Below are 24,084 nucleotides of genomic sequence, written 5' to 3'. Positions count from 1 at the left end.
AAACAATAACAAGAAGAAGATATGTTTATTTTTTTCATATCTGGTGGAATTTATAAGAGGAACCAAAAAGGAAAAAGCCAACAGCACGAACTGTTCCCAAGTACTGACTGCGCTCGACGCTGCTTAACTTCGGTGATCGGACGAGAACCGGTGTTTTCAGCGTGATATGGCCGTTGCCGAGAGTGCTAGTTAATAATTTGAATTTAATTAACCTTCATATTTATAAAACAATAACAAAAAGAAGATATGTTTGGTTTTTTCATATCTGATGGAATTTAAAAGAGGAAACAAAAAGGAAAAAGCCAACGGCACGCAGTGTTCCCAAGTACTGACTGCGCTGGACGCTGCTTAACTTCGGTGATCGGACGAGAACCGGTGTTTTCAGCGTGATTTGGCCGTTGCCGAGAGTCCTAGTTAATATTTCGAATTTAAATTAGTGAGACAAATTAACCTTCATCTTTTTAAAACAATAACAAAAAGAAAATATGTTTGCTTTTTTCATATCTATTGGAATTTAAAAGAGGAAAAAAAAGTGAAAAAGCCAACGGCACGCAGTGTTCCTAAGTGGTCTCCCTCCCAAATACTGACTGCGCTCGACGCTGCTTAACTTCGGTGATCGGACGAGAACCGGGGTTCTCAGCGTGAAATGGCCGTTGCCAAGAGCGCTAGTTAATAATTCGAATTTAATTAAAGTGAGACAAATTAACCTTCATCTTTTTAAAACAATAACAAAAAGAAAATATGTTTGCTATTTTCATATCTATTGGAATTTAAAAGAGGAAAAAAAAGTGAAAAAGCCAACGGCACGCAGTGTTCCTAAGTGGTCTCCCTCCCAAATACTGACTGCGCTCGACGCTGCTTAACTTCGGTGATCGGACGAGAACCGGGGTTCTCAGCGTGAAATGGCCGTTGCCAAGAGCGATAGTTAATAATTCGAATTTAATTAAAGTGAGACAAATTAACCTTCATCTTTTTAAAACAATAACAAAAAGAAAATATCTTTGCTTTTTTCATATCTATTGGAATTTAAAAGACAAAAAAAAAAAGTGAAAAAGCTAACGGCACGCAGTGTTCCTAAGTGGTCTCCCTCCGAAGTACTGACTGCGCTCGACGCTGCTTAACTTCGGTGATCGGACGAGAAACGGTGTATTCAGCGTGATTTGGCCGTTGCCGAGAGTGCTAGTTAATAATTTGAATTTAATTAACCTTCATCTTTATAAAACAATAACAAAAAGAAGATATGTTTATTTTTTTCATATCTGGTGGAATTTATAAGAGGAAACAAAAAGGATAAAGCCAACGGCACGCAGTGTTCCCAAGTACTGACTGCGCTCGACGCTGCTTAACTTCGGTGATCGGACGAGAACCGGTGTTTTCAGCGTGATATGGCCGTTGCCGAGAGTGCTAGTTAATAATTTGAATTTAATTAACCTTCATCTTTATAAAACAATAACAAAAAGAAGATATATTTGCTTTATTCATATCTGGTGGAATTTAGAAGAGGAAACAAAAGTGAAAAAGCCAACAGCACGCAGTGTTCCCAAGTACTGACTGCGCTCGACGCTGCTTAACTTCGGTGATCGGACGAGAACCGGTGTTTTCAGCGTGATATGGCCGTTGCCGAGAGTGCTAGTTAATAATTTGAATTTAATTAACCTTCATCTTTATAAAACAATAACAAAAAGAAGATATATTTGCTTTATTCATATCTGGTGGAATTTAGAAGAGGAAACAAAAGTGAAAAAGCCAACAGCACGCAGTATTCCCAAGTACTGTATGCGTTCGACGCTGCTTAACTTCGGTGATCGGACGAGAACCGGTGTTTTCAGCGTGACATGGCCGTTGCCGAGAGTGCTAGTTAATAATTCGAATTTCAATTAAGTGAGAAAAATGAACCTTCATCTTTTTAAAACAATAACAAAAAGAAAATATGTTTGCTTTTTTCATATCTATTGGAATTTAAAAGAGGAAAAAAAAGTGAAAAATCCAACGGCACGCAGTGTTCCTAAGTGGTCTCCCTCCCAAATACTGACTGCGCTCGACGCTGCTTAACTTCGGTGATCGGACGAGAACCGGGGTTCTCAGCGTGAAATGGCCGTTGCCGAGAGCGCTAGTTAATAATTCGAATTTAATTAAAGTGAGACAAATTAACCTTCATCTTTTTAAAACAATAACAAAAAGAAAATATCTTTGCTTTTTTCATATCTATTGGAATTTAAAAGACAAAAAAAAAGTGAAAAAGCTAACGGCACGCAGTGTTCCTAAGTGGTCTCCCTCCGAAGTACTGACTGCGCTCGACGCTGCTTAACTTCGGTGATCGGACGAGAAACGGTGTATTCAGCGTGATTTGGCCGTTGCCGAGAGTGCTAGTTAATAATTTGAATTTAATTAACCTTCATCTTTATAAAACAATAACAAAAAGAAGATATGTTTATTTTTTTCATATCTGGTGGAATTTATAAGAGGAAACAAAAAGGAAAAAGCCAACGGCACGCAGTGTTCCCAAGTACTGACTGCGCTCGACGCTGCTTAACTTCGGTGATCGGACGAGAACCGGTGTTTTCAGCGTGATATGGCCGTTGCCGAGAGTGCTAGTTAATAATTTGAATTTAATTAACCTTCATCTTTATAAAACAATAACAAAAAGAAGATATATTTGCTTTTTTCATATCTGGTGGAATTTAAAAGAGGAAATAAAAGTGAAAAAGCCAAGAGCACGCAGTATTCCCAAGTACTGTATGCGTTCGACGCTGCTTAACTTCGGTGATCGGACGAGAACCGGTGTTTTCAGCGTGACATGGCCGTTGCCGAGAGTGCTAGTTAATAATTCGAATTTCAATCAAGTGAGAAAAATGAACCTTCATCTTTTTAAAACAATAACAAAAAGAAAATATGTTTGCTTTTTTCATATCTATTGGAATTTAAAAGAGGAAAAAAAAGTGAAAAATCCAACGGCACGCAGTGTTCCTAAGTGGTCTCCCTCCCAAATACTGACTGCGCTCGACGCTGCTTAACTTCGGTGATCGGACGAGAACCGGTGTTCTCAGCGTGAAATGGCCGTTGTCGAGAGTGCTAGTTAATAATTCGAATTTAATTAAGTGAGACAAATTAACCTTCATCTTTTTAAAACAATAAGAAAAAAGAAAATATCTTTGCTGTTTTCATATCTATTGGAATTTAAAAGACAAAAAAAAGTGAAAAAGCTAACGGCACGCAGTGTTTCTAAGTGGTCTCCCTCCGAAGTACTGACTGCGCTCGACGCTGCTTAACTTCGGTGATCGGACGAGAAACGGTGTATTCAGCGTTATATGGCCGTTGCCGAGAGTGCTAGTTAATAATTTGAATTTAATTAACCTTCATCTTTATAAAACAATAACAAGAAGAAGATATGTTTATTTTTTTCATATCTGGTGGAATTTATAAGAGGAACCAAAAAGGAAAAAGCCAACAGCACGAACTGTTCCCAAGTACTGACTGCGCTCGACGCTGCTTAACTTCGGTGATCGGACGAGAACCGGTGTTTTCAGCGTGATATGGCCGTTGCCGAGAGTGCTAGTTAATAATTTGAATTTAATTAACCTTCATATTTATAAAACAATAACAAAAAGAAGATATGTTTGGTTTTTTCATATCTGATGGAATTTAAAAGAGGAAACAAAAAGGAAAAAGCCAACGGCACGCAGTGTTCCCAAGTACTGACTGCGCTGGACGCTGCTTAACTTCGGTGATCGGACGAGAACCGGTGTTTTCAGCGTGATTTGGCCGTTGCCGAGAGTCCTAGTTAATATTTCGAATTTAAATTAGTGAGACAAATTAACCTTCATCTTTTTAAAACAATAACAAAAAGAAAATATGTTTGCTTTTTTCATATCTATTGGAATTTAAAAGAGGAAAAAAAAGTGAAAAAGCCAACGGCACGCAGTGTTCCTAAGTGGTCTCCCTCCCAAATACTGACTGCGCTCGACGCTGCTTAACTTCGGTGATCGGACGAGAACCGGGGTTCTCAGCGTGAAATGGCCGTTGCCAAGAGCGCTAGTTAATAATTCGAATTTAATTAAAGTGAGACAAATTAACCTTCATCTTTTTAAAACAATAACAAAAAGAAAATATGTTTGCTATTTTCATATCTATTGGAATTTAAAAGAGGAAAAAAAAGTGAAAAAGCCAACGGCACGCAGTGTTCCTAAGTGGTCTCCCTCCCAAATACTGACTGCGCTCGACGCTGCTTAACTTCGGTGATCGGACGAGAACCGGGGTTCTCAGCGTGAAATGGCCGTTGCCAAGAGCGATAGTTAATAATTCGAATTTAATTAAAGTGAGACAAATTAACCTTCATCTTTTTAAAACAATAACAAAAAGAAAATATCTTTGCTTTTTTCATATCTATTGGAATTTAAAAGACAAAAAAAAAAGTGAAAAAGCTAACGGCACGCAGTGTTCCTAAGTGGTCTCCCTCCGAAGTACTGACTGCGCTCGACGCTGCTTAACTTCGGTGATCGGACGAGAAACGGTGTATTCAGCGTGATTTGGCCGTTGCCGAGAGTGCTAGTTAATAATTTGAATTTAATTAACCTTCATCTTTATAAAACAATAACAAAAAGAAGATATGTTTATTTTTTTCATATCTGGTGGAATTTATAAGAGGAAACAAAAAGGATAAAGCCAACGGCACGCAGTGTTCCCAAGTACTGACTGCGCTCGACGCTGCTTAACTTCGGTGATCGGACGAGAACCGGTGTTTTCAGCGTGATATGGCCGTTGCCGAGAGTGCTAGTTAATAATTTGAATTTAATTAACCTTCATCTTTATAAAACAATAACAAAAAGAAGATATATTTGCTTTATTCATATCTGGTGGAATTTAGAAGAGGAAACAAAAGTGAAAAAGCCAACAGCACGCAGTATTCCCAAGTACTGTATGCGTTCGACGCTGCTTAACTTCGGTGATCGGACGAGAACCGGTGTTTTCAGCGTGACATGGCCGTTGCCGAGAGTGCTAGTTAATAATTCGAATTTAAATTAAGTGAGAAAAATTAACCTTCATCTTTTTAAAACAATAACAAAAAGAAAATATGTTTGCTTTTTTCATATCTATTGGAATTTAAAAGAGGAAAAAAAGTGAAAAATCCAACGGCACGCAGTGTTCCTAAGTGGTCTCCCTCCCAAATACTGACTGCGCTCGACGCTGCTTAACTTCGGTGATCGGACGAGAACCGGTGTTCTCAGCGTGAAATGGCCGTTGTCGAGAGTGCTAGTTAATAATTCGAATTTAATTAAGTGAGACAAATTAACCTTCATCTTTTTAAAACAATAACAAAAAGAAAATATCTTTGCTGTTTTCATATCTATTGGAATTTAAAAGACAAAAAAAAGTAAAAAAGCTAACGGCACGCAACGTTTCTAAGTGGTCTCCCTCCGAAGTACTGACTGCGCTCGACGCTGCTTAACTTCGGTGATCGGACGAGAAACGGTGTATTCAGCGTTATATGGCCGTTGCCGAGATTGCTAGTTAATAATTTGAATTTAATTAACCTTCATCTTTATGAAACAATTACAAAAAGAAGATATGTTTATTTTTTTCATATCTGGTGGAATTTATAAGAGGAAACAAAAAGGATAAAGCCAACGGCACGCAGTGTTCCCAAGTACTGACTGCGCTCGACACTGCTTAACTTCGGTGATCGGACGAGAACCGGTGTTTTCAGCGTGATATGGCCGTTGCCGAGAGTGCTAGTTAATAATTTGAATTTAATTAACCTTCATATTTATAAAACAATTACAAAAAGAAGATATGTTTGGTTTTTTCATATCTGGTGGAATTTAAAAGAGGAAACAAAAAGGAAAAAGCCAACGGCACGCAGTGTTCCCAAGTACTGACTGCGCTCAACGCTGCTTAACTTCGGTGATCGGACGAGAAACGGTGTATTCAGCGTGATATGGCCGTTGCCGAGAGTGCTAGTTAATAATTTGAATTTAATTAACCTTCATCTTTATAAAACAATAACAAAAAGAAGATATGTTTATTTTTTTCATATCTGGTGGAATTTATAAGAGGAAACAAAAAGGGAAAAGCCAACGGCACGCAGTGTTCCCAAGTACTGACTGCGCTCGACGCTGCTTAACTTCGGTGATCGGACGAGAACCGGTGTTTTCAGCGTGATATGGCCGTTGCCGAGAGTGCTAGTTAATAATTTGAATTTAATTAACCTTCATATTTATAAAACAATAACAAAAAGAAGATATGTTTGGTTTTTTCATATCTGATGGAATTTAAAAGAGGAAACAAAAAGGAAAAAGCCAACGGCACGCAGTGTTCCCAAGTACTGACTGCGCTGGACGCTGCTTAACTTCGGTGATCGGACGAGAACCGGTGTTTTCAGCGTGATTTGGCCGTTGCCGAGAGTCCTAGTTAATATTTCGAATTTAAATTAGTGAGACAAATTAACCTTCATCTTTTTAAAACAATAACAAAAAGAAAATATGTTTGCTTTTTTCATATCTATTGGAATTTAAAAGAGGAAAAAAAAGTGAAAAAGCCAACGGCACGCAGTGTTCCTAAGTGGTCTCCCTCCCAAATACTGACTGCGCTCGACGCTGCTTAACTTCGGTGATCGGACGAGAACCGGGGTTCTCAGCGTGAAATGGCCGTTGCCAAGAGCGCTAGTTAATAATTCGAATTTAATTAAAGTGAGACAAATTAACCTTCATCTTTTTAAAACAATAACAAAAAGAAAATATCTTTGCTTTTTTCATATCTATTGGAATTTAAAAGACAAAAAAAAAAGTGAAAAAGCTAACGGCACGCAGTGTTCCTAAGTGGTCTCCCTCCGAAGTACTGACTGCGCTCGACGCTGCTTAACTTCGGTGATCGGACGAGAAACGGTGTATTCAGCGTGATTTGGCCGTTGCCGAGAGTGCTAGTTAATAATTTGAATTTAATTAACCTTCATCTTTATAAAACAATAACAAAAAGAAGATATGTTTATTTTTTTCATATCTGGTGGAATTTATAAGAGGAAACAAAAAGGAAAAAGCCAACGGCACGCAGTGTTCCCAAGTACTGACTGCGCTCGACGCTGCTTAACTTCGGTGATCGGACGAGAACCGGTGTTTTCAGCGTGATATGGCCGTTGCCGAGAGTGCTAGTTAATAATTTGAATTTAATTAACCTTCATCTTTATAAAACAATAACAAAAAGAAGATATATTTGCTTTTTTCATATCTGGTGGAATTTAGAAGAGGAAACAAAAGTGAAAAAGCCAACAGCACGCAGTATTCCCAAGTACTGTATGCGTTCGACGCTGCTTAACTTCGGTGATCGGACGAGAACCGGTGTTTTCAGCGTGACATGGCCGTTGCCGAGAGTGCTAGTTAATAATTCGAATTTAAATTAAGTGAGAAAAATTAACCTTCATCTTTTTAAAACAATAACAAAAAGAAAATATGTTTGCTTTTTTCATATCTATTGGAATTTAAAAGAGGAAAAAAAGTGAAAAATCCAACGGCACGCAGTGTTCCTAAGTGGTCTCCCTCCCAAATACTGACTGCGCTCGACGCTGCTTAACTTCGGTGATCGGACGAGAACCGGTGTTCTCAGCGTGAAATGGCCGTTGTCGAGAGTGCTAGTTAATAATTCGAATTTAATTAAGTGAGACAAATTAACCTTCATCTTTTTAAAACAATAACAAAAAGAAAATATCTTTGCTGTTTTCATATCTATTGGAATTTAAAAGACAAAAAAAAAGTAAAAAAGCTAACGGCACGCAACGTTTCTAAGTGGTCTCCCTCCGAAGTACTGACTGCGCTCGACGCTGCTTAACTTCGGTGATCGGACGAGAAACGGTGTATTCAGCGTTATATGGCCGTTGCCGAGAGTGCTAGTTAATAATTTGAATTTAATTAACCTTCATCTTTATAAAACAATTACAAAAAGAAGATATGTTTATTTTTTTCATATCTGGTGGAATTTATAAGAGGAAACAAAAAGGATAAAGCCAACGGCACGCAGTGTTCCCAAGTACTGACTGCGCTCAACGCTGCTTAACTTCGGTGATCGGACGAGAAACGGTGTATTCAGCGTGATATGGCCGTTGCCGAGAGTGCTAGTTAATAATTTGAATTTAATTAACCTTCATCTTTATAAAACAATAACAAAAAGAAGATATGTTTATTTTTTTCATATCTGGTGGAATTTATAAGAGGAAACAAAAAGGGAAAAGCCAACGGCACGCAGTGTTCCCAAGTACTGACTGCGCTCGACGCTGCTTAACTTCGGTGATCGGACGAGAACCGGTGTTTTCAGCGTGATATGGCCGTTGCCGAGAGTGCTAGTTAATAATTTGAATTTAATTAACCTTCATATTTATAAAACAATAACAAAAAGAAGATATGTTTGGTTTTTTCATATCTGATGGAATTTAAAAGAGGAAACAAAAAGGAAAAAGCCAACGGCACGCAGTGTTCCCAAGTACTGACTGCGCTGGACGCTGCTTAACTTCGGTGATCGGACGAGAACCGGTGTTTTCAGCGTGATTTGGCCGTTGCCGAGAGTCCTAGTTAATATTTCGAATTTAAATTAGTGAGACAAATTAACCTTCATCTTTTTAAAACAATAACAAAAAGAAAATATGTTTGCTTTTTTCATATCTATTGGAATTTAAAAGAGGAAAAAAAAGTGAAAAAGCCAACGGCACGCAGTGTTCCTAAGTGGTCTCCCTCCCAAATACTGACTGCGCTCGACGCTGCTTAACTTCGGTGATCGGACGAGAACCGGGGTTCTCAGCGTGAAATGGCCGTTGCCAAGAGCGCTAGTTAATAATTCGAATTTAATTAAAGTGAGACAAATTAACCTTCATCTTTTTAAAACAATAACAAAAAGAAAATATCTTTGCTTTTTTCATATCTATTGGAATTTAAAAGACAAAAAAAAAGTGAAAAAGCTAACGGCACGCAGTGTTCCTAAGTGGTCTCCCTCCGAAGTACTGACTGCGCTCGACGCTGCTTAACTTCGGTGATCGGACGAGAAACGGTGTATTCAGCGTGATTTGGCCGTTGCCGAGAGTGCTAGTTAATAATTTGAATTTAATTAACCTTCATCTTTATAAAACAATAACAAAAAGAAGATATGTTTATTTTTTTCATATCTGGTGGAATTTATAAGAGGAAACAAAAAGGAAAAAGCCAACGGCACGCAGTGTTCCCAAGTACTGACTGCGCTCGACGCTGCTTAACTTCGGTGATCGGACGAGAACCGGTGTTTTCAGCGTGATATGGCCGTTGCCGAGAGTGCTAGTTAATAATTTGAATTTAATTAACCTTCATCTTTATAAAACAATAACAAAAAGAAGATATATTTGCTTTTTTCATATCTGGTGGAATTTAGAAGAGGAAACAAAAGTGAAAAAGCCAACAGCACGCAGTATTCCCAAGTACTGTATGCGTTCGACGCTGCTTAACTTCGGTGATCGGACGAGAACCGGTGTTTTCAGCGTGACATGGCCGTTGCCGAGAGTGCTAGTTAATAATTCGAATTTAAATTAAGTGAGAAAAATTAACCTTCATCTTTTTAAAACAATAACAAAAAGAAAATATGTTTGCTTTTTTCATATCTATTGGAATTTAAAAGAGGAAAAAAAGTGAAAAATCCAACGGCACGCAGTGTTCCTAAGTGGTCTCCCTCCCAAATACTGACTGCGCTCGACGCTGCTTAACTTCGGTGATCGGACGAGAACCGGTGTTCTCAGCGTGAAATGGCCGTTGTCGAGAGTGCTAGTTAATAATTCGAATTTAATTAAGTGAGACAAATTAACCTTCATCTTTTTAAAACAATAACAAAAAGAAAATATCTTTGCTGTTTTCATATCTATTGGAATTTAAAAGACAAAAAAAAAGTAAAAAAGCTAACGGCACGCAACGTTTCTAAGTGGTCTCCCTCCGAAGTACTGACTGCGCTCGACGCTGCTTAACTTCGGTGATCGGACGAGAAACGGTGTATTCAGCGTTATATGGCCGTTGCCGAGAGTGCTAGTTAATAATTTGAATTTAATTAACCTTCATCTTTATAAAACAATTACAAAAAGAAGATATGTTTATTTTTTTCATATCTGGTGGAATTTATAAGAGGAAACAAAAAGGATAAAGCCAACGGCACGCAGTGTTCCCAAGTACTGACTGCGCTCGACGCTGCTTAACTTCGGTGATCGGACGAGAACCGGTGTTTTCAGCGTGATATGGCCGTTGCCGAGAGTGCTAGTTAATAATTTGAATTTAATTAACCTTCATATTTATAAAACAATAACAAAAAGAAGATATGTTTGGTTTTTTCATATCTGGTGGAATTTAAAAGAGGAAACAAAAAGGAAAAAGCCAACGGCACGCAGTGTTCCCAAGTACTGACTGCGCTCGACGCTGCTTAACTTCGATGATCGGACGAGAACCGGTGTTCTCAGCGTGAAATGGCCGTTGCCGAGAGCGCTAGTTAATAATTCGAATTTAATTTAAGTGAGACAAATTAACCTTCATCTTTTTAAAACAATAACAAAAAGAAAATATGTTTGCTTTTTTCATATCTATTGGAATTTAAAAGACAAAAAAATAGTGAAAAAGCTAACGGCACGCAGTTTTCCTAAGTGGTCTCCCTCCGAAGTACTGACTGCGCTCGACGCTGCTTAACTTCGGTGATCGGACGAGAACCGGTGTTCTCAGCGTGAAATGGCCGTTGCCGAGAGCGCTAGTTAATAATTCGAATTTAATTTAAGTGAGACAAATTAACCTTCATCTTTTTAAAACAATAACAAAAAGAAAATATCTTTGCTTTTTTCATATCTATTGGAATTTAAAAGACAAAAAAAAAGTGAAAAAGCTAACAGCACGCAGTGTTCCTAAGTGGTCTCCCTCCGAAGTACTGACTGCGCTCGACGCTGCTTAACTTCGGTGATCGGACGAGAAACGGTGTATTCAGCAAGATATGGCCGTTGCCGAGAGTGCTAGTTAATAATTTGAATTTAATTAACCTTCATCTTTATAAAACAATAACAAATAGAAAATATTTTGGTTTTTTCATATCTGGTGGAATTTAAAAGAGGAAGCAAAAAGGAAAAAGCCAACGGCACGCAGTGTTCCCAAGAACTGACTGCGCTCGACGCTGCTTAACATCGGTGATCGGACGAGAACCGGTGTTTCCAGCGTGATTTGGCCGTTGCCGAGAGTGCTAGTTAATAATTCGAATTTAAATTAAGTGAGACAAATTAACCTTCATCTTTTTAAAACAATAACAAAAAGAAAATATGTTTGCTTTTTTCATATCTATTGGAATTTAAAAGACAAAAAAAAATGAAAAAGCTAACGGCACGCAGTGTTCCTAAGTGGTCTCCCTCCGAAGTACTGACTGCGCTCGACGCTGCTTAACTTCGGTGATCGGACGAGAACCGGTGTTTCCAGCGTGATTTGGCCGTTGCCGAGAGTGCTAGTTAATAATTCGAATTTAAATTAAGTGAGACAAATTAACCTTCATCTTTTTAAAACAATAACAAAAAGAAAATATGTTTGCTTTTTTCATATCTATTGGAATTTAAAAGACAAAAAAAAATGAAAAAGCTAACGGCACGCAGTGTTCCTAAGTGGTCTCCCTCCGAAGTACTGACTGCGCTCGACGCTGCTTAACTTCGGTGATCGGACGAGAAACGGTGTATTCAGCGTGATATGGCCGTTGCCGAGAGTGCTAGTTAATAATTTGAATTTAATTAACCTTCATCTTTATAAAACAATAACAAAAAGAAGATATGCTTATTTTTTTCATATCTGGTGGAATTTATAAGAGGAAACAAAAAGGATAAAGCCAACGGCACGCAGTGTTCCCAAGTACTGACTGCGCTCAACGCTGCTTAACTTCGGTGATCGGACGAGAACCGGTGTTTTCAGCGTGATATGGCCGTTGCCGAGAGTGCTAGTTAATAATTTGAATTTAATTAACCTTCATATTTATAAAACAATAACAAAAAGAAGATATGTTTGGTTTTTTCATATCTGGTGGAATTTAAAAGAGTAAACAAAAAGGAAAAAGCCAACGGCACGCAGTGTTCCCAAGTACTGACTGCGCTCGACGCTGTTTAACTTCGGTGATCGGACGAGAACCGGTGTTCTCAGCGTGAAATGGCCGTTGCCGAGAGCGCTAGTTAATAATTCGAATTTAATTTAAGTGAGACAAATTAACCTTCATCTTTTTAAAACAATAACAAAAAGAAAATATCTTTGCTTTTTTCATATCTATTGGAATTTAAAAGACAAAAAAAAAGTGAAAAAGCTAACGGCACGCAGTGTTCCTAAGTGGTCTCCCTCCGAAGTACTGACTGCGCTCGACGCTGCTTAACTTCGGTGATCGGACGAGAACCGGTGTTCTCAGCGTGAAATGGCCGTTGCCAAGAGCGCTAGTTAATAATTCGAATTTAATTTAAGTGAGACAAATTAACCTTCATCTTTTTAAAACAATAACAAAAAGAAAATATCTTTGCTTTTTTCATATCTATTGGAATTTAAAAGACAAAAAAAAAGTGAAAAACCTAACGGCACGCAGTGTTCCTAAGTGGTCTCCCTCCCAAGTACTGACTGCGCTCGACGCTGCTTAACTTCGATGATCGGACGAGAAACGGTGTATTCTGCGTGATATGGCCGTTGCCGAGAGTGATAGTTAACAATTCGAATTTAAATTAAGTGCGACAAATTAACCATCTTTTTAAAACAATAACAAATAGAAAATATGGTTGCTTTTTTCATATCTATTGGAATTTAAAAGAGGAAAAAAAGTGAAAAAACCAACGGCACGCAGTGATCCTAAGTGGTCTCCCTCCCAAGTACTGACTGCGCTCGACGCTAATTAACTTCGGTGATCGGACGAGAACCGGTGTTTTCTGCGTGATATGGCCGTTGTCGAGAGTGCTAGTTAATAATTTGAATTTAATTAAGCTTCATATTTATAAAACAATTACAAAAAGAAGATATGTTTGGTTTTTTCATATCTGGTGGAATTTAAAAGAGGAAACAAAAAGGAAAAAGCCAACGGCACGCAGTGTTCCCAAGTACTGACTGCGCTCGACGCTGCTTAACTTCGGTGATCGTAAGAGAACCGGTGTTCTCAGCGTGAAATGGCCGCTGCCGAGAGCGCTAGTTAATAATTCGAATTTAAATTAAGTGCGACAAATTAACCTTCATCTTTTTAAAACAATAACAAATAGAAAATACGGTTGCTTTTTTCATATCTATTGGAATTTAAAAGAGGAAAAAAAAGTGAAAAAGCACACGGCACGCAGTGTTCCTAAGTAGTCTTCCTCCCAAGTACTGACTGCGCTCGACGCTGCTTAACTTCGGTGATCGGACGAGAACCGGTGTGTTCAGCGTGATATGGCCGTTGCCGAGAGTGCTATTTGATAATTTGAATTTAATTAACCTTCATCTTTATAACACAATAACAAAAAGAAGATATGTTTGCTTTTTTCATATCTATTGGAATTTAAAAGAGGGAAAAAAAGTGAAAATGCCAACGGCACGCAGTGTTCCTAAGTGGTCTCCCTCCCAATTACTGACTGCGCTCGACGCTGCTTAACTTCGGTGATCTGACGAGAACCGGTGTTTTCAGCGTGATATAGCCGTTGCCGAGAGTGCTAGTTAATAATTCGAATTTAAATTAAGAGAGACAAATTAACCTTCATCTTTTTAAAACAATAACAAAAAGAAAATATGTTTGCTTTTTTCATATCTATTTGAATTTAAAATAGGAAAAAAAATTAAAAGCCAACGGCACGCAGTGCTCCTGAGTGGTCTCCCTCCCAAGTACTGACTGCGCTCGACGCTGCTTAACTTCGGTGATCGGACGAGAACCGGTGCATTCAGCGTGATATGGCCGTTGCCGAGAGTGCTATTTAATAATTTGAATTTAATTAACTTTCATCTGTATAAAACAATAACAAAAAGAAGATATGTTTGCTTTTTTCATTTCTGATGGAATTTAAAAGAGGAAAAAAAGTGAAAAAGCCAACGGCACGCAGTGTTCCTAAGTGGTCTCCCTCCCAAGTACTGACTGCGCTCGATGCTGCTTAACTTCGGTGATCGGACGAGAACCGGTGTTTTCAGCGTGATATTGCCCTTGCCAAGAGTGCTATTTAATAATTTGAATTTAATTAACTTTCATCTTTATAAAACAATAACAAAAAGAAGATATGTTTGCTTTTTTCATATCTGATGGAATTTAAAAGAGGAAACAAAAGTGAAAAAGCCAACGGCACGCAGAGTTTCCAAGTACTGAGTGCGCTCGACGCTGCTTAACTTCGGTGATCTGACGAGAACCGGTGTTTTCAGCGTGATATGGCCCTTGCCGAGAGTGCTAGATAATAATTCGAATTTAAATTAAGTGAGACAAATTAACCTTCATCTTTTTAAAACAATAACAAAAAGAAAATATGTTTGTTTTATTCATATCTATTGGAAGTTAAAAGAGGAGAAAAAAGTGAAAAAGCCAACGGCACGCAGTGTTTCTAAGTGGTCTCCCTCCCAAGTACTGACTGCGCTCGACGCTGCTTAACTTCGGTGATCGGACGAGAACCGGTGTTTTCAGCGTGATATTGCCGTTGCCAAGAGTGCTATTTAATAATTTGAATTTAATTAACTTTCATCTTTATAAAACAATAACAAAAAGAAGATATGTTTGCTTTTTTCATATCTGATGGATTTTAAAAGAGGAAACAAAAGTGAAAAAGCCAACGGCACGCAGAGTTTCCAAGTACTGAGTGCGCTCGACGCTGCTTAACTTCGGTGATCTGACGAGAACCGGTGTTTTCAGCGTGTTATGGCCCTTGCCGAGAGTGCTAGATAATAATTCGAATTTAAATTAAGTGAGACAAATTAACCTTCATCTTTTTAAAACAATAACAAAAAGAAAATATGTTTGTTTTTTTCATATCTATTGGAATTTAAAAGAGGAGAAAAAAGTGAAAAAGACAACGGCACGCAGTGTTCCTAAGTGGTCTCCCTCCCAAGTACTGACTGCGCTCGACGCTGCTTAACTTCGGTGATCGGACGAGAACCGGTGTTTTCAGCGTGATATGGCCGTTGCCAAGAGTGCTATTTAATAATTTGAATTTAATTAACTTTCATCTTTATAAAACAATATCAAAAAGAAGATATGTTTGCTTTTTTCATATCTGGTGGAATTTAAAAGAGGAAATAAAAGTGAAAAAGCCAACGGCACGCAGAGTTTCCAAGTACTGACTGCGCTCGACGCTGCTTAACTTCGGTGATCGGACGAGAACCGGTGTTTTCAGCGTGACATGGCCGTTGCCGAGAGTGCTAGATAATAATTCGAATTTAAATTAAGTGAGACAAATTAACCATCATCTTCTAAAACAATAACAAAAAAAGTTTGCTTTTTTCATATCTATTGGAATTTAAAAGAGGAAAAAAAATTAAAAGCCAACGGCACGCAGTGTTCCTAAGTGGTCTCCCTCCCAAGTACTGACTGCGCTCGACGCTGCTTAACTTCATTGATCGGACGAGAACCGGTGTTTTCAGCGTGACATGGCCGTTGCCGAGAGTGCTAGATAATAATTCGAATTTAAATTAAGTGAGACAAATTAACCTTCATCATTTTAAAACAATAACAAAAAGAAAATATGTTTGCTTTTTTCCTATCTATTGGAATTTAAAAGAGGAAAAAAAATTAAAAGCCAACGGCACGCAGTGTTCCTAAGTGGTCTCCCTCCCAAGTACTGACTGCGCTTGACGCTGCTTAACTTCGGTGATCGGACGAGAACCGGTGTTTTCAGCGTGATATGGCCGTTGCCGAGAGTGCTAGTTAATAATTTGAATTTAATTAACTTTCATCTTTATAAAACAATATCAAAAAGAAGATATGTTTGCTTTTTTCTTATCTGGTGGAATTTAAAAGAGGAAAAAAGGTGAAAAAGCCAACGGCACGCAGTGTTCCTTAGTGGTCTCCCTCCCAAGTACTGACTGCGCTTGACGCTGCTTAACTTCGGTGATCGGACGAGAACCGGTGTTTTCAGCGTGACATGGCCGTTGCCGAGAGTGCTAGATAATAATTCGAATTTAAATTAAGTGAGACAAATTAACCTTCATCATTTTAAAACAATAACAAAAAGAAAATATGTTTGCTTTTTCATATCTATTGGAATTTAAAAGAGGAAAAAAAGGTGAAAAAGCCAACGGCACGCAGTGTTCCTAAGTGGTCTCCCTCCCAAGTACTGACTGCGCTCGACGCTGCTTAACTTCGGTGATCGGACGAGAACCGGTGTTTTCAGCGTGACATGGCCGTTGCCGAGAGTGCTAGATAATAATTCGAATTTAAATTAAGTGACCAAGTTAACCTTCATCATTTTAAAACAGTAACAAAGAGAAAATATGTTTGCTTTTTTCATATCTATTGGAATTTAAAAGAGGAGAAAAAAGTGAAAAAGACAACGGCACGCAGTGTTCCTAAGTGGTCTCCCTCCCAAGTACTGACTGCGCTCGACGCTGCTTAACTTCGGTGATCGGACGAGAACCGGTGTTTTCAGCGTGATATGGCCGTTGCCAAGAGTGCTATTTAATAATTTGAATTTAGTTAACTTTCATCTTTATAAAACAATATCAAAAAGAAGATATGTTTGCTTTTTTCATATCTGGTGGAATTTAAAAGAGGAAATAAAAGTGAAAAAGCCAACGGCACGCAGAGTTTCCAAATACTGACTGCGCTCGACGCTGCTTAACTTCGGTGATCGGACGAGAACCGGTGTTTTCAGCGTGACATGGCCGTTGCCGAGAGTGCTAGATAATAATTCGAATTTAAATTAAGTGAGACAAATTAACCATCATCTTCTAAAACAATAACAAAAAAAGTTTGCTTTTTTCATATCTATTGGAATTTAAAAGAGGAAAAAAAATTAAAAGCCAACGGCACGCAGTGTTCCTAAGTGGTCTCCCTCCCAAGTACTGACTGCGCTCGACGCTGCTTAACTTCATTGATCGGACGAGAACCGGTGTTTTCAGCGTGACATGGCCGTTGCCGAGAGTGCTAGATAATAATTCGAATTTAAATTAAGTGAGACAAATTAACCTTCATCATTTTAAAACAATAACAAAAAGAAAATATGTTTGCTTTTTTCCTATCTATTGGAATTTAAAAGAGGAAAAAAAATTAAAAGCCAACGGCACGCAGTGTTCCTAAGTGGTCTCCCTCCCAAGTACTGACTGCGCTTGACGCTGCTTAACTTCGGTGATCGGACGAGAACCGGTGTTTTCAGCGTGATATGGCCGTTGCCGAGAGTGCTAGTTAATAATTTGAATTTAATTAACTTTCATCTTTATAAAACAATATCAAAAAGAAGATATGTTTGCTTTTTTCTTATCTGGTGGAATTTAAAAGAGGAAAAAAGGTGAAAAAGCCAACGGCACGCAGTGTTCCTTAGTGGTCTCCCTCCCAAGTACTGACTGCGCTTGACGCTGCTTAACTTCGGTGATCGGACGAGAACCGGTGTTTTCAGCGTGACATGGCCGTTGCCGAGAGTGCTAGATAATAATTCGAATTTAAATTAAGTGAGACAAATTAACCTTCATCATTTTAAAACAATAACAAAAAGAAAATATGTTTGCTTTTTCATATCTATTGGAATTTAAAAGAGGAAAAAAAGGTGAAAAAGCCAACGGCACGCAGTGTTCCTAAGTGGTCTCCCTCCCAAGTACTGACTGCGCTCGACGCTGCTTAACTTCGGTGATCGGACGAGAACCGGTGTTTTCAGCGTGACATGGCCGTTGCCGAGAGTGCTAGATAATAATTCGAATTTAAATTAAGTGACCAAGTTAACCTTCATCATTTTAAAACAGTAACAAAGAGAAAATATGTTTGCTTTTTTCATATCTATTGGAATTTAAAAGAGGAGAAAAAAGTGAAAAAGACAACGGCACGCAGTGTTCCTAAGTGGTCTCCCTCCCAAGTACTGACTGCGCTCGACGCTGCTTAACTTCGGTGATCGGACGAGAACCGGTGTTTTCAGCGTGATATGGCCGTTGCCAAGAGTGCTATTTAATAATTTGAATTTAGTTAACTTTCATCTTTATAAAACAATATCAAAAAGAAGATATGTTTGCTTTTTTCATATCTGGTGGAATTTAAAAGAGGAAATAAAAGTGAAAAAGCCAACGGCACGCAGAGTTTCCAAGTACTGACTGCGCTCGACGCTGCTTAACTTCGGTGATCGGACGAGAACCGGTGTTTTCAGCGTGACATGGCCGTTGCCGAGAGTGCTAGATAATAATTCGAATTTAAATTAAGTGAGACAAATTAACCATCATCTTCTAAAACAATAACAAAAAAAGTTTGCTTTTTTCATATCTATTGGAATTTAAAAGAGGAAAAAAAATTAAAAGCCAACGGCACGCAGTGTTCCTAAGTGGTCTCCCTCCCAAGTACTGACTGCGCTCGACGCTGCTTAACTTCATTGATCGGACGAGAACCGGTGTTTTCAGCGTGACATGGCCGTTGCCGAGAGTGCTAGATAATAATTCGAATTTAAATTAAGTGAGACAAATTAACCATCATCTTCTAAAACAATAACAAAAAAAGTTTGCTTTTTTCATATCTATTGGAATTTAAAAGAGGAAAAAAAATTAAAAGCCAACGGCACGCAGTGTTCCTAAGTGGTCTCCCTCCCAAGTACTGACTGCGCTCGACGCTGCTTAACTTCATTGATCGGACGAGAACCGGTGTTTTCAGCGTGACATGGCCGTTGCCGAGAGTGCTAGATAATAATTCGAATTTAAATTAAGTGAGACAAATTAACCTTCATCATTTTAAAACAATAACAAAAAGAAAATATGTTTGCTTTTTTCCTATCTATTGGAATTTAAAAGAGGAAAAAAAATTAAAAGCCAACGGCACGCAGTGTTTCTAAGTGGTCTCCCTCCCAAGTACTGACTGCGCTTGACGCTGCTTAACTTCGGTGATCGGACGAGAACCGGTGTTTTCAGCGTGATATGGCCGTTGCCGAGAGTGCTAGTTAATAATTTGAATTTAAATTAAGTGAGACAAATTAACCTTCATCATTTTAAAACAATAACAAAAAGAAAATATGTTTGCTTTTTCATATCTATTGGAATTTAAAAGAGGAAAAAAAGGTGAAAAAGCCAATGGCACGCAGTGTTCCTAAGTGGTCTCCCTCCCAAGTACTGACTGCGCTCGACGCTGCTTAACTTCGGTGATCGGACGAGAACCGGTGTTTTCAGCGTGATATGGCCGTTGCCGAGAGTGGTATTTAATAATTTGAATTTAATTGACCTTCATCTTTATAAAACAATAACAAAAAGAAGATATGTTTGCTTTTTTCATATCTGATGGAATTTAAAACATCTTTATAAAACAATAACAAAAAGAAGATATGTTTGCTTTTTTCATATCTGATGGAATTTAAAAGAGGAAACAAAAGTGAAAAAGCCAACGGCACGCAAATTTCCAAGTACTGACTGCGCTCGACGCTGCTTAACTTCGGTGATCGGACGAGAACCGGTGTTTTCAGCGTGATATGGCCGTTGCCGAGAGTGCTTGATAATAATTCGAATTTAAATTAAGTGAGACAAATTAACCATCATCTTCTAAAACAATAACAAATAAAAGTTTGCTTTTTTCATATCTATTGGAATTTAAAAGAGGGAAAAAAAGTGAAAAAGCCAACGGAACGCAGTGTTCCTAAGTGGTCTCCCTCCCAAGTACTGACTGCGCTCGACGCTGCTTAACTTCGGTGATCGGACGAGAACCGGTGTTTTCAGCGTGATATGGCCGTTGCCGAGAGTGCTAGTTAATAATTTGAATTTAATTAACTTTCATCTTTATAAAACAATATCAAAAAGAAGATATGTTTGCTTTTTTCTTATCTGGTGGAATTTAAAAGAGGGAAAAAAAAAGTGAAAAAGCCAACGGCACGCAGTGTTCCTTAGTGGTCTCCCTCCCAAGTACTGACTGCGCTTGACGCTGCTTAACTTCGGTGATCGGACGAGAACCGGTGTTTTCAGCGTGACATGGCCGTTGCCGAGAGTGCTATATAATAATTCGAATTTAAATTAAGTGAGACAAATTAACGTTCATCAGTTTAAAACAATAACAAAAAGAAAATATGTTTGCTTTTTCAAATCTATTGGAATTTAAAAGAGGAAAAAAAGGTGAAAAAGCCAACGGCACGCAGTGTTTCTAAGTGGTCTCCCTCCCAAGTACTGACTGCGCTCGGCGCTGCTTAACTTCGGTGATCAGACGAGAACCGGTGTTTTCCGCGTGATATGGCCGTTGCCGAGAGTGTATTTAATAATTTGAATTTAATTGACCTTCATCTTTATAAAACAATAACAAAAAGAAGATATGTTTGCTTTTTTCATATCTGATGGAATTTAAAACATCTTTATAAAACAATAACAAAAAGAAGATATGTTTGCTTTTTTCATATCTGATGGAATTTAAAAGAGGAAACAAAAGTGAAAAAGCCAACGGCACGCAAATTTCTAAGTACTGACTGCGCTCGACGCTGCTTAACTTCGGTGATCGGACGAGAACCGGTGTTTTCAGCGTGATATGGCCGTTGCAGAGAGTGCTTGATAATAATTCGAATTTAAATTAAGTGAGACAAATTAACCATCATCTTCTAAAACAATAACAAAAAAAAAGTTTGCTTTTTTCATATCTATTGGAATTTAAAAGAGGGAAAAAAAGTGAAAAAGCCAACGGAACGCAGTGTTCCTAAGTGGTCTCGCTCCCAAGTTCTGACTTCGCTTGACGCTGCTTAACTTCGGTGATCGGACGAGAACCGGTGTTTTCAGCGTGACATGGCCGTTGCCGAGAGTACTAGATAATAATTCGAATTTAAATTAACCTTCATCTTTATAAAACAATAACAAAAAGAAGATATGTTTGCTTTTTTCATATCTGATGGAATTTAAAAGAGGAAACAAAAGTGAAAAAGCCAACGGCACGCAAATTTCCAAGTTCTGACTGCGCTCGACGCTGCTTAACTTCGGTGATCGGACGAGAACCGGTGTTTTCAGCGTGACATGGCCGTTGCCGAGAGTGCTAGATAATAATTCGAATTTAAATTAAATGAGACACATTAACCATCATTTTAAAACAATAACAAAAAGAAAATATGTTTGCTTTTTTCATATCTATTTGAATTTAAAAGAGGAAAAAAATTAAAAGCCAACGGCACGCAGTATTCCTAAGTGGTCTCCCTCCCAACTACTGACTGCGCTCGACGCTGCTTAACTTCGTTGATCGGACGAGAACCGGTGTTTTCAGCGTGATATGGCCGTTGCCGAGAGTGCTAGTTAATAATTTGAATTTAATTAACTTTCATCTTTATAAAACAATACCAAAAAGAAGATATGTTTGCTTTTTTCATATCTGGTGGAATTTAAAAGAGGAAATGAAAGTGAAAAAGCCAACAGCACGCAGAGTTTCCAAGTACAGACTGCGCTCGACGCTGCTTAACTTCGGTGATCGGACGAGAACCGGTGTTTTCAGCGTGATATGGCCGTGGCCGAGAGTGCTAGATAATAATTCGAATTTAAATTAAGTGACCAAGTTAACCTTCATCATTTTAAAACAGTAACAAAGAGAAAATATGTTTGCTTTTTTCATATCTATTGGAATTTAAAAGAGGAGAAAAAAGTGAAAAAGACAACGGCACGCAGTGTTCCTAAGTGGTCTCCCTCCCAAGTACTGACTGCGCTCGACGCTGCTTAACTTCGGTGATCGGACGAGAACCGGTGTTTTCAGCGTGATATGGCCGTTGCCAAGAGTGCTATTTAATAATTTGAATTTAGTTAACTTTCATCTTTATAAAACAATATCAAAAAGAAGATATGTTTGCTTTTTTCATATCTGGTGGAATTTAAAAGAGGAAATAAAAGTGAAAAAGCCAACGGCACGCAGAGTTTCCACGTACTGACTGCGCTCGACGCTGCTTAACTTCGGTGATCGGACGAGAACCGGTGTTTTCAGCGTGACATGGCCGTTGCCGAGAGTGCTAGATAATAATTCGAATTTAAATTAAGTGAGACAAATTAACCATCATCTTCTAAAACAATAACAAAAAAAAGTTTGCTTTTTTCATATCTATTGGAATTTAAAAGAGGAAAAAAAATTAAAAGCCAACGGTACGCAGTGTTCCTAAGTGGTCTCCCTCCCAAGTACTGACTGCGCTCGACGCTGCTTAACTTCATTGATCGGACGAGAACCGGTGTTTTCAGCGTGACATGGCCGTTGCCGAGAGTGCTAGATAATAATTCGAATTTAAATTAAGTGAGACAAATTAACCTTCATCATTTTAAAACAATAACAAAAAGAAAATATGTTTGCTTTTTTCCTATCTATTGGAATTTAAAAGAGGAAAAAAAATTAAAAGCCAACGGCACGCAGTGTTCCTAAGTGGTCTCCCTCCCAAGTACTGACTGCGCTTGACGCTGCTTAACTTCGGTGATCGGACGAGAACCGGTGTTTTCAGCGTGATATGGCCGTTGCCGAGAGTGCTAGTTAATAATTTGAATTTAAATTAAGTGAGACAAATTAACCTTCATCATTTTAAAACAATAACAAAAAGAAAATATGTTTGCTTTTTCATATCTATTGGAATTTAAAAGAGGAAAAAAAGGTGAAAAAGCCAATGGCACGCAGTGTTCCTAAGTGGTCTCCCTCCCAAGTACTGACTGCGCTCGACGCTGCTTAACTTCGGTGATCGGACGAGAACCGGTGTTTTCAGCGTGATATGGCCGTTGCCGAGAGTGGTATTTAATAATTTGAATTTAATTGACCTTCATCTTTATAAAACAATATCAAAAAGAAGATATGTTTGCTTTTTTCTTATCTGGTGGAATTTAAAAGAGGGAAAAAAAAGTGAAAAAGCCAACGGCACGCAGTGTTCCTTAGTGGTCTCCCTCCCAAGTACTGAATGCGCTTGACGCTGCTTAACTTCGGTGATCGGACGAGAACCGGTGTTTTCAGCGTGACATGGCCGTTGCCGAGAGTGCTATATAATAATTCGAATTTAAATTAAGTGAGACAAATTAACGTTCATCAGTTTAAAACAATAACAAAAAGAAAATATGTTTGCTTTTTCAAATCTATTGGAATTTAAAAGAGGAAAAAAAGGTGAAAAAGCCAACGGCACGCAGTGTTCCTAAGTGGTCTCCCTCCCAAGTACTGACTGCGCTCGGCGCTGCTTAACTTCGGTGATCAGACGAGAACCGGTGTTTTCCGCGTGATATGGCCGTTGCCGAGAGTGTATTTAATAATTTGAATTTAATTGACCTTCATCTTTATAAAACAATAACAAAAAGAAGATATGTTTGCTTTTTTCATATCTGATGGAATTTAAAACATCTTTATAAAACAATAACAAAAAGAAGATATGTTTGCTTTTTTCATATCTGATGGAATTTAAAAGAGGAAACAAAAGTGAAAAAGCCAACGGCACGCAAATTTCTAAGTACTGACTGCGCTCGACGCTGCTTAACTTCGGTGATCGGACGAGAACCGGTGTTTTCAGCGTTATATGGCCGTTGCAGAGAGTGCTTGATAATAATTCGAATTTAAATTAAGTGAGACAAATTAACCATCATCTTCTAAAACAATAACAAAAAAAAAGTTTGCTTTTTTCATATCTATTGGAATTTAAAAGAGGGAAAAAAAGTGAAAAAGCCAACGGAACGCAGTGTTCCTAAGTGGTCTCGCTCCCAAGTTCTGACTTCGCTTGACGCTGCTTAACTTCGGTGATCGGACGAGAACCGGTGTTTTCAGCGTGACATGGCCGTTGCCGAGAGTGCTAGATAATAATTCGAATTTAAATTAACCTTCATCTTTATAAAACAATAACAAAAAGAAGATATGTTTGCTTTTTTCATATCTGATGGAATTTAAAAGAGGAAACAAAAGTGAAAAAGCCAACGGCACGCAAATTTCCAAGTTCTGACTGCGCTCGACGCTGCTTAACTTCGGTGATCGGACGAGAACCGGTGTTTTCAGCGTGACATGGCCGTTGCCGAGAGTGCTAGATAATAATTCGAA

General features: G+C 38.4%; 14 non-coding genes and 79 pseudogenes across 14 annotated transcripts; all 93 read right to left on the bottom strand.

Annotated features, from left to right (window-relative positions):
- Positions 1-75: 75 nt before the first annotated feature.
- On the bottom strand, positions 76-178 carry LOC149701155 (5S ribosomal RNA; annotated as a pseudogene).
- A 122-nt stretch (positions 179-300) lies between these two features.
- On the bottom strand, positions 301-403 carry LOC149701154 (5S ribosomal RNA; annotated as a pseudogene).
- Positions 404-539: 136 nt separating this feature from the next.
- On the bottom strand, positions 540-658 carry LOC149701153 (5S ribosomal RNA; annotated as a pseudogene).
- Positions 659-795: 137 nt separating this feature from the next.
- LOC149701152 (5S ribosomal RNA) lies at positions 796-914 on the bottom strand (annotated as a pseudogene).
- A 139-nt stretch (positions 915-1,053) lies between these two features.
- LOC149701151 (5S ribosomal RNA) lies at positions 1,054-1,172 on the bottom strand (annotated as a pseudogene).
- A 122-nt stretch (positions 1,173-1,294) lies between these two features.
- LOC149701150 (5S ribosomal RNA) lies at positions 1,295-1,397 on the bottom strand (annotated as a pseudogene).
- A 122-nt stretch (positions 1,398-1,519) lies between these two features.
- Positions 1,520-1,622, bottom strand: LOC149701149 (5S ribosomal RNA; annotated as a pseudogene).
- Positions 1,623-1,744: 122 nt separating this feature from the next.
- Positions 1,745-1,847, bottom strand: LOC149701148 (5S ribosomal RNA; annotated as a pseudogene).
- A 137-nt stretch (positions 1,848-1,984) lies between these two features.
- On the bottom strand, positions 1,985-2,103 carry LOC149701147 (5S ribosomal RNA; annotated as a pseudogene).
- A 137-nt stretch (positions 2,104-2,240) lies between these two features.
- LOC149701146 (5S ribosomal RNA) lies at positions 2,241-2,359 on the bottom strand (annotated as a pseudogene).
- Positions 2,360-2,481: 122 nt separating this feature from the next.
- LOC149701145 (5S ribosomal RNA) lies at positions 2,482-2,584 on the bottom strand (annotated as a pseudogene).
- A 362-nt stretch (positions 2,585-2,946) lies between these two features.
- On the bottom strand, positions 2,947-3,065 carry LOC149701144 (5S ribosomal RNA; annotated as a pseudogene).
- Positions 3,066-3,201: 136 nt separating this feature from the next.
- Positions 3,202-3,320, bottom strand: LOC149701143 (5S ribosomal RNA; annotated as a pseudogene).
- A 122-nt stretch (positions 3,321-3,442) lies between these two features.
- LOC149701142 (5S ribosomal RNA) lies at positions 3,443-3,545 on the bottom strand (annotated as a pseudogene).
- Positions 3,546-3,667: 122 nt separating this feature from the next.
- On the bottom strand, positions 3,668-3,770 carry LOC149701141 (5S ribosomal RNA; annotated as a pseudogene).
- A 136-nt stretch (positions 3,771-3,906) lies between these two features.
- On the bottom strand, positions 3,907-4,025 carry LOC149701140 (5S ribosomal RNA; annotated as a pseudogene).
- Positions 4,026-4,162: 137 nt separating this feature from the next.
- Positions 4,163-4,281, bottom strand: LOC149701139 (5S ribosomal RNA; annotated as a pseudogene).
- A 138-nt stretch (positions 4,282-4,419) lies between these two features.
- On the bottom strand, positions 4,420-4,538 carry LOC149701138 (5S ribosomal RNA; annotated as a pseudogene).
- Positions 4,539-4,660: 122 nt separating this feature from the next.
- Positions 4,661-4,763, bottom strand: LOC149701137 (5S ribosomal RNA; annotated as a pseudogene).
- Positions 4,764-4,885: 122 nt separating this feature from the next.
- Positions 4,886-4,988, bottom strand: LOC149701136 (5S ribosomal RNA; annotated as a pseudogene).
- Positions 4,989-5,124: 136 nt separating this feature from the next.
- LOC149701135 (5S ribosomal RNA) lies at positions 5,125-5,243 on the bottom strand (annotated as a pseudogene).
- Positions 5,244-5,378: 135 nt separating this feature from the next.
- LOC149701134 (5S ribosomal RNA) lies at positions 5,379-5,497 on the bottom strand (annotated as a pseudogene).
- Positions 5,498-5,619: 122 nt separating this feature from the next.
- Positions 5,620-5,722, bottom strand: LOC149701133 (5S ribosomal RNA; annotated as a pseudogene).
- A 122-nt stretch (positions 5,723-5,844) lies between these two features.
- On the bottom strand, positions 5,845-5,947 carry LOC149701132 (5S ribosomal RNA; annotated as a pseudogene).
- Positions 5,948-6,069: 122 nt separating this feature from the next.
- Positions 6,070-6,172, bottom strand: LOC149701131 (5S ribosomal RNA; annotated as a pseudogene).
- A 122-nt stretch (positions 6,173-6,294) lies between these two features.
- LOC149701130 (5S ribosomal RNA) lies at positions 6,295-6,397 on the bottom strand (annotated as a pseudogene).
- Positions 6,398-6,533: 136 nt separating this feature from the next.
- LOC149701129 (5S ribosomal RNA) lies at positions 6,534-6,652 on the bottom strand (annotated as a pseudogene).
- A 138-nt stretch (positions 6,653-6,790) lies between these two features.
- LOC149701128 (5S ribosomal RNA) lies at positions 6,791-6,909 on the bottom strand (annotated as a pseudogene).
- Positions 6,910-7,031: 122 nt separating this feature from the next.
- On the bottom strand, positions 7,032-7,134 carry LOC149701127 (5S ribosomal RNA; annotated as a pseudogene).
- Positions 7,135-7,256: 122 nt separating this feature from the next.
- Positions 7,257-7,359, bottom strand: LOC149701126 (5S ribosomal RNA; annotated as a pseudogene).
- A 136-nt stretch (positions 7,360-7,495) lies between these two features.
- On the bottom strand, positions 7,496-7,614 carry LOC149701125 (5S ribosomal RNA; annotated as a pseudogene).
- Positions 7,615-7,750: 136 nt separating this feature from the next.
- On the bottom strand, positions 7,751-7,869 carry LOC149701124 (5S ribosomal RNA; annotated as a pseudogene).
- A 122-nt stretch (positions 7,870-7,991) lies between these two features.
- Positions 7,992-8,094, bottom strand: LOC149701123 (5S ribosomal RNA; annotated as a pseudogene).
- A 122-nt stretch (positions 8,095-8,216) lies between these two features.
- On the bottom strand, positions 8,217-8,319 carry LOC149701122 (5S ribosomal RNA; annotated as a pseudogene).
- Positions 8,320-8,441: 122 nt separating this feature from the next.
- Positions 8,442-8,544, bottom strand: LOC149701121 (5S ribosomal RNA; annotated as a pseudogene).
- A 136-nt stretch (positions 8,545-8,680) lies between these two features.
- Positions 8,681-8,799, bottom strand: LOC149701120 (5S ribosomal RNA; annotated as a pseudogene).
- Positions 8,800-8,936: 137 nt separating this feature from the next.
- On the bottom strand, positions 8,937-9,055 carry LOC149701119 (5S ribosomal RNA; annotated as a pseudogene).
- Positions 9,056-9,177: 122 nt separating this feature from the next.
- Positions 9,178-9,280, bottom strand: LOC149701118 (5S ribosomal RNA; annotated as a pseudogene).
- Positions 9,281-9,402: 122 nt separating this feature from the next.
- LOC149701117 (5S ribosomal RNA) lies at positions 9,403-9,505 on the bottom strand (annotated as a pseudogene).
- Positions 9,506-9,641: 136 nt separating this feature from the next.
- LOC149701116 (5S ribosomal RNA) lies at positions 9,642-9,760 on the bottom strand (annotated as a pseudogene).
- A 136-nt stretch (positions 9,761-9,896) lies between these two features.
- LOC149701115 (5S ribosomal RNA) lies at positions 9,897-10,015 on the bottom strand (annotated as a pseudogene).
- Positions 10,016-10,137: 122 nt separating this feature from the next.
- On the bottom strand, positions 10,138-10,240 carry LOC149701114 (5S ribosomal RNA; annotated as a pseudogene).
- A 122-nt stretch (positions 10,241-10,362) lies between these two features.
- LOC149701113 (5S ribosomal RNA) lies at positions 10,363-10,465 on the bottom strand (annotated as a pseudogene).
- A 137-nt stretch (positions 10,466-10,602) lies between these two features.
- Positions 10,603-10,721, bottom strand: LOC149701112 (5S ribosomal RNA; annotated as a pseudogene).
- A 137-nt stretch (positions 10,722-10,858) lies between these two features.
- LOC149701111 (5S ribosomal RNA) lies at positions 10,859-10,977 on the bottom strand (annotated as a pseudogene).
- A 121-nt stretch (positions 10,978-11,098) lies between these two features.
- Positions 11,099-11,201, bottom strand: LOC149701110 (5S ribosomal RNA; annotated as a pseudogene).
- A 136-nt stretch (positions 11,202-11,337) lies between these two features.
- On the bottom strand, positions 11,338-11,456 carry LOC149701109 (5S ribosomal RNA; annotated as a pseudogene).
- A 136-nt stretch (positions 11,457-11,592) lies between these two features.
- Positions 11,593-11,711, bottom strand: LOC149701108 (5S ribosomal RNA; annotated as a pseudogene).
- Positions 11,712-11,833: 122 nt separating this feature from the next.
- LOC149701107 (5S ribosomal RNA) lies at positions 11,834-11,936 on the bottom strand (annotated as a pseudogene).
- A 122-nt stretch (positions 11,937-12,058) lies between these two features.
- On the bottom strand, positions 12,059-12,161 carry LOC149701106 (5S ribosomal RNA; annotated as a pseudogene).
- A 137-nt stretch (positions 12,162-12,298) lies between these two features.
- Positions 12,299-12,417, bottom strand: LOC149701105 (5S ribosomal RNA; annotated as a pseudogene).
- Positions 12,418-12,554: 137 nt separating this feature from the next.
- Positions 12,555-12,673, bottom strand: LOC149701104 (5S ribosomal RNA; annotated as a pseudogene).
- A 133-nt stretch (positions 12,674-12,806) lies between these two features.
- On the bottom strand, positions 12,807-12,925 carry LOC149701103 (5S ribosomal RNA; annotated as a pseudogene).
- A 122-nt stretch (positions 12,926-13,047) lies between these two features.
- On the bottom strand, positions 13,048-13,150 carry LOC149701102 (5S ribosomal RNA; annotated as a pseudogene).
- A 137-nt stretch (positions 13,151-13,287) lies between these two features.
- On the bottom strand, positions 13,288-13,405 carry LOC149701101 (5S ribosomal RNA; annotated as a pseudogene).
- Positions 13,406-13,528: 123 nt separating this feature from the next.
- On the bottom strand, positions 13,529-13,647 carry LOC149701100 (5S ribosomal RNA; annotated as a pseudogene).
- Positions 13,648-13,782: 135 nt separating this feature from the next.
- On the bottom strand, positions 13,783-13,901 carry LOC149701099 (5S ribosomal RNA). Its single transcript, XR_016382222.1, has one exon. It is a non-coding gene; the product is annotated as a 5S ribosomal RNA (ribosomal RNA).
- Positions 13,902-14,022: 121 nt separating this feature from the next.
- On the bottom strand, positions 14,023-14,141 carry LOC149701098 (5S ribosomal RNA; annotated as a pseudogene).
- A 362-nt stretch (positions 14,142-14,503) lies between these two features.
- LOC149701097 (5S ribosomal RNA) lies at positions 14,504-14,622 on the bottom strand (annotated as a pseudogene).
- Positions 14,623-14,984: 362 nt separating this feature from the next.
- Positions 14,985-15,103, bottom strand: LOC149701096 (5S ribosomal RNA). The gene has a single exon (XR_016382388.1). It is a non-coding gene; the product is annotated as a 5S ribosomal RNA (ribosomal RNA).
- Positions 15,104-15,225: 122 nt separating this feature from the next.
- Positions 15,226-15,328, bottom strand: LOC149701095 (5S ribosomal RNA; annotated as a pseudogene).
- A 128-nt stretch (positions 15,329-15,456) lies between these two features.
- LOC149701094 (5S ribosomal RNA) lies at positions 15,457-15,575 on the bottom strand (annotated as a pseudogene).
- A 135-nt stretch (positions 15,576-15,710) lies between these two features.
- LOC149701093 (5S ribosomal RNA) lies at positions 15,711-15,829 on the bottom strand. The gene has a single exon (XR_016382240.1). It is a non-coding gene; the product is annotated as a 5S ribosomal RNA (ribosomal RNA).
- Positions 15,830-15,950: 121 nt separating this feature from the next.
- Positions 15,951-16,069, bottom strand: LOC149701092 (5S ribosomal RNA; annotated as a pseudogene).
- Positions 16,070-16,205: 136 nt separating this feature from the next.
- On the bottom strand, positions 16,206-16,324 carry LOC149701091 (5S ribosomal RNA). Its single transcript, XR_016382157.1, has one exon. It is a non-coding gene; the product is annotated as a 5S ribosomal RNA (ribosomal RNA).
- A 136-nt stretch (positions 16,325-16,460) lies between these two features.
- On the bottom strand, positions 16,461-16,579 carry LOC149701090 (5S ribosomal RNA). Its single transcript, XR_016382302.1, has one exon. It is a non-coding gene; the product is annotated as a 5S ribosomal RNA (ribosomal RNA).
- Positions 16,580-16,701: 122 nt separating this feature from the next.
- Positions 16,702-16,804, bottom strand: LOC149701089 (5S ribosomal RNA; annotated as a pseudogene).
- Positions 16,805-16,932: 128 nt separating this feature from the next.
- On the bottom strand, positions 16,933-17,051 carry LOC149701088 (5S ribosomal RNA; annotated as a pseudogene).
- Positions 17,052-17,186: 135 nt separating this feature from the next.
- LOC149701087 (5S ribosomal RNA) lies at positions 17,187-17,305 on the bottom strand. The gene has a single exon (XR_016382239.1). It is a non-coding gene; the product is annotated as a 5S ribosomal RNA (ribosomal RNA).
- Positions 17,306-17,426: 121 nt separating this feature from the next.
- On the bottom strand, positions 17,427-17,545 carry LOC149701086 (5S ribosomal RNA; annotated as a pseudogene).
- A 136-nt stretch (positions 17,546-17,681) lies between these two features.
- LOC149701085 (5S ribosomal RNA) lies at positions 17,682-17,800 on the bottom strand. Its single transcript, XR_016382156.1, has one exon. It is a non-coding gene; the product is annotated as a 5S ribosomal RNA (ribosomal RNA).
- Positions 17,801-17,936: 136 nt separating this feature from the next.
- On the bottom strand, positions 17,937-18,055 carry LOC149701084 (5S ribosomal RNA). Its single transcript, XR_016382191.1, has one exon. It is a non-coding gene; the product is annotated as a 5S ribosomal RNA (ribosomal RNA).
- A 122-nt stretch (positions 18,056-18,177) lies between these two features.
- On the bottom strand, positions 18,178-18,280 carry LOC149701083 (5S ribosomal RNA; annotated as a pseudogene).
- A 128-nt stretch (positions 18,281-18,408) lies between these two features.
- On the bottom strand, positions 18,409-18,527 carry LOC149701082 (5S ribosomal RNA; annotated as a pseudogene).
- Positions 18,528-18,655: 128 nt separating this feature from the next.
- Positions 18,656-18,774, bottom strand: LOC149701081 (5S ribosomal RNA; annotated as a pseudogene).
- A 135-nt stretch (positions 18,775-18,909) lies between these two features.
- On the bottom strand, positions 18,910-19,028 carry LOC149701080 (5S ribosomal RNA; annotated as a pseudogene).
- Positions 19,029-19,164: 136 nt separating this feature from the next.
- On the bottom strand, positions 19,165-19,283 carry LOC149701079 (5S ribosomal RNA). Its single transcript, XR_016382256.1, has one exon. It is a non-coding gene; the product is annotated as a 5S ribosomal RNA (ribosomal RNA).
- A 188-nt stretch (positions 19,284-19,471) lies between these two features.
- LOC149701078 (5S ribosomal RNA) lies at positions 19,472-19,573 on the bottom strand (annotated as a pseudogene).
- Positions 19,574-19,704: 131 nt separating this feature from the next.
- LOC149701077 (5S ribosomal RNA) lies at positions 19,705-19,823 on the bottom strand. Its single transcript, XR_016382266.1, has one exon. It is a non-coding gene; the product is annotated as a 5S ribosomal RNA (ribosomal RNA).
- A 124-nt stretch (positions 19,824-19,947) lies between these two features.
- Positions 19,948-20,066, bottom strand: LOC149701076 (5S ribosomal RNA; annotated as a pseudogene).
- Positions 20,067-20,202: 136 nt separating this feature from the next.
- On the bottom strand, positions 20,203-20,321 carry LOC149701075 (5S ribosomal RNA; annotated as a pseudogene).
- A 187-nt stretch (positions 20,322-20,508) lies between these two features.
- Positions 20,509-20,610, bottom strand: LOC149701074 (5S ribosomal RNA; annotated as a pseudogene).
- A 132-nt stretch (positions 20,611-20,742) lies between these two features.
- Positions 20,743-20,861, bottom strand: LOC149701073 (5S ribosomal RNA; annotated as a pseudogene).
- Positions 20,862-21,217: 356 nt separating this feature from the next.
- Positions 21,218-21,336, bottom strand: LOC149701072 (5S ribosomal RNA; annotated as a pseudogene).
- A 122-nt stretch (positions 21,337-21,458) lies between these two features.
- Positions 21,459-21,561, bottom strand: LOC149701071 (5S ribosomal RNA; annotated as a pseudogene).
- Positions 21,562-21,697: 136 nt separating this feature from the next.
- On the bottom strand, positions 21,698-21,816 carry LOC149701070 (5S ribosomal RNA). The gene has a single exon (XR_016382080.1). It is a non-coding gene; the product is annotated as a 5S ribosomal RNA (ribosomal RNA).
- A 122-nt stretch (positions 21,817-21,938) lies between these two features.
- Positions 21,939-22,041, bottom strand: LOC149701069 (5S ribosomal RNA; annotated as a pseudogene).
- Positions 22,042-22,170: 129 nt separating this feature from the next.
- On the bottom strand, positions 22,171-22,289 carry LOC149701068 (5S ribosomal RNA; annotated as a pseudogene).
- Positions 22,290-22,424: 135 nt separating this feature from the next.
- LOC149701067 (5S ribosomal RNA) lies at positions 22,425-22,543 on the bottom strand. Its single transcript, XR_016382238.1, has one exon. It is a non-coding gene; the product is annotated as a 5S ribosomal RNA (ribosomal RNA).
- A 136-nt stretch (positions 22,544-22,679) lies between these two features.
- Positions 22,680-22,798, bottom strand: LOC149701066 (5S ribosomal RNA). The gene has a single exon (XR_016382255.1). It is a non-coding gene; the product is annotated as a 5S ribosomal RNA (ribosomal RNA).
- A 123-nt stretch (positions 22,799-22,921) lies between these two features.
- Positions 22,922-23,040, bottom strand: LOC149701065 (5S ribosomal RNA; annotated as a pseudogene).
- Positions 23,041-23,176: 136 nt separating this feature from the next.
- LOC149701064 (5S ribosomal RNA) lies at positions 23,177-23,295 on the bottom strand. Its single transcript, XR_016382383.1, has one exon. It is a non-coding gene; the product is annotated as a 5S ribosomal RNA (ribosomal RNA).
- A 421-nt stretch (positions 23,296-23,716) lies between these two features.
- LOC149701063 (5S ribosomal RNA) lies at positions 23,717-23,835 on the bottom strand (annotated as a pseudogene).
- Between the last annotated feature and the right edge of the window lie 249 nt (positions 23,836-24,084).

The sequence above is a fragment of the Phalangium opilio genome, unplaced genomic scaffold, assembly GCF_054372755.1.
Source record: "Phalangium opilio isolate 3A_F unplaced genomic scaffold, DU_Popi_V2 ptg000019l_1, whole genome shotgun sequence".
In the NCBI taxonomy this organism is placed as follows: domain Eukaryota; kingdom Metazoa; phylum Arthropoda; class Arachnida; order Opiliones; family Phalangiidae; genus Phalangium; species Phalangium opilio.
The sequence above is the reverse complement of the archived record's forward strand: the minus strand, read 5'-3'. Positions and strand labels throughout refer to the sequence as shown.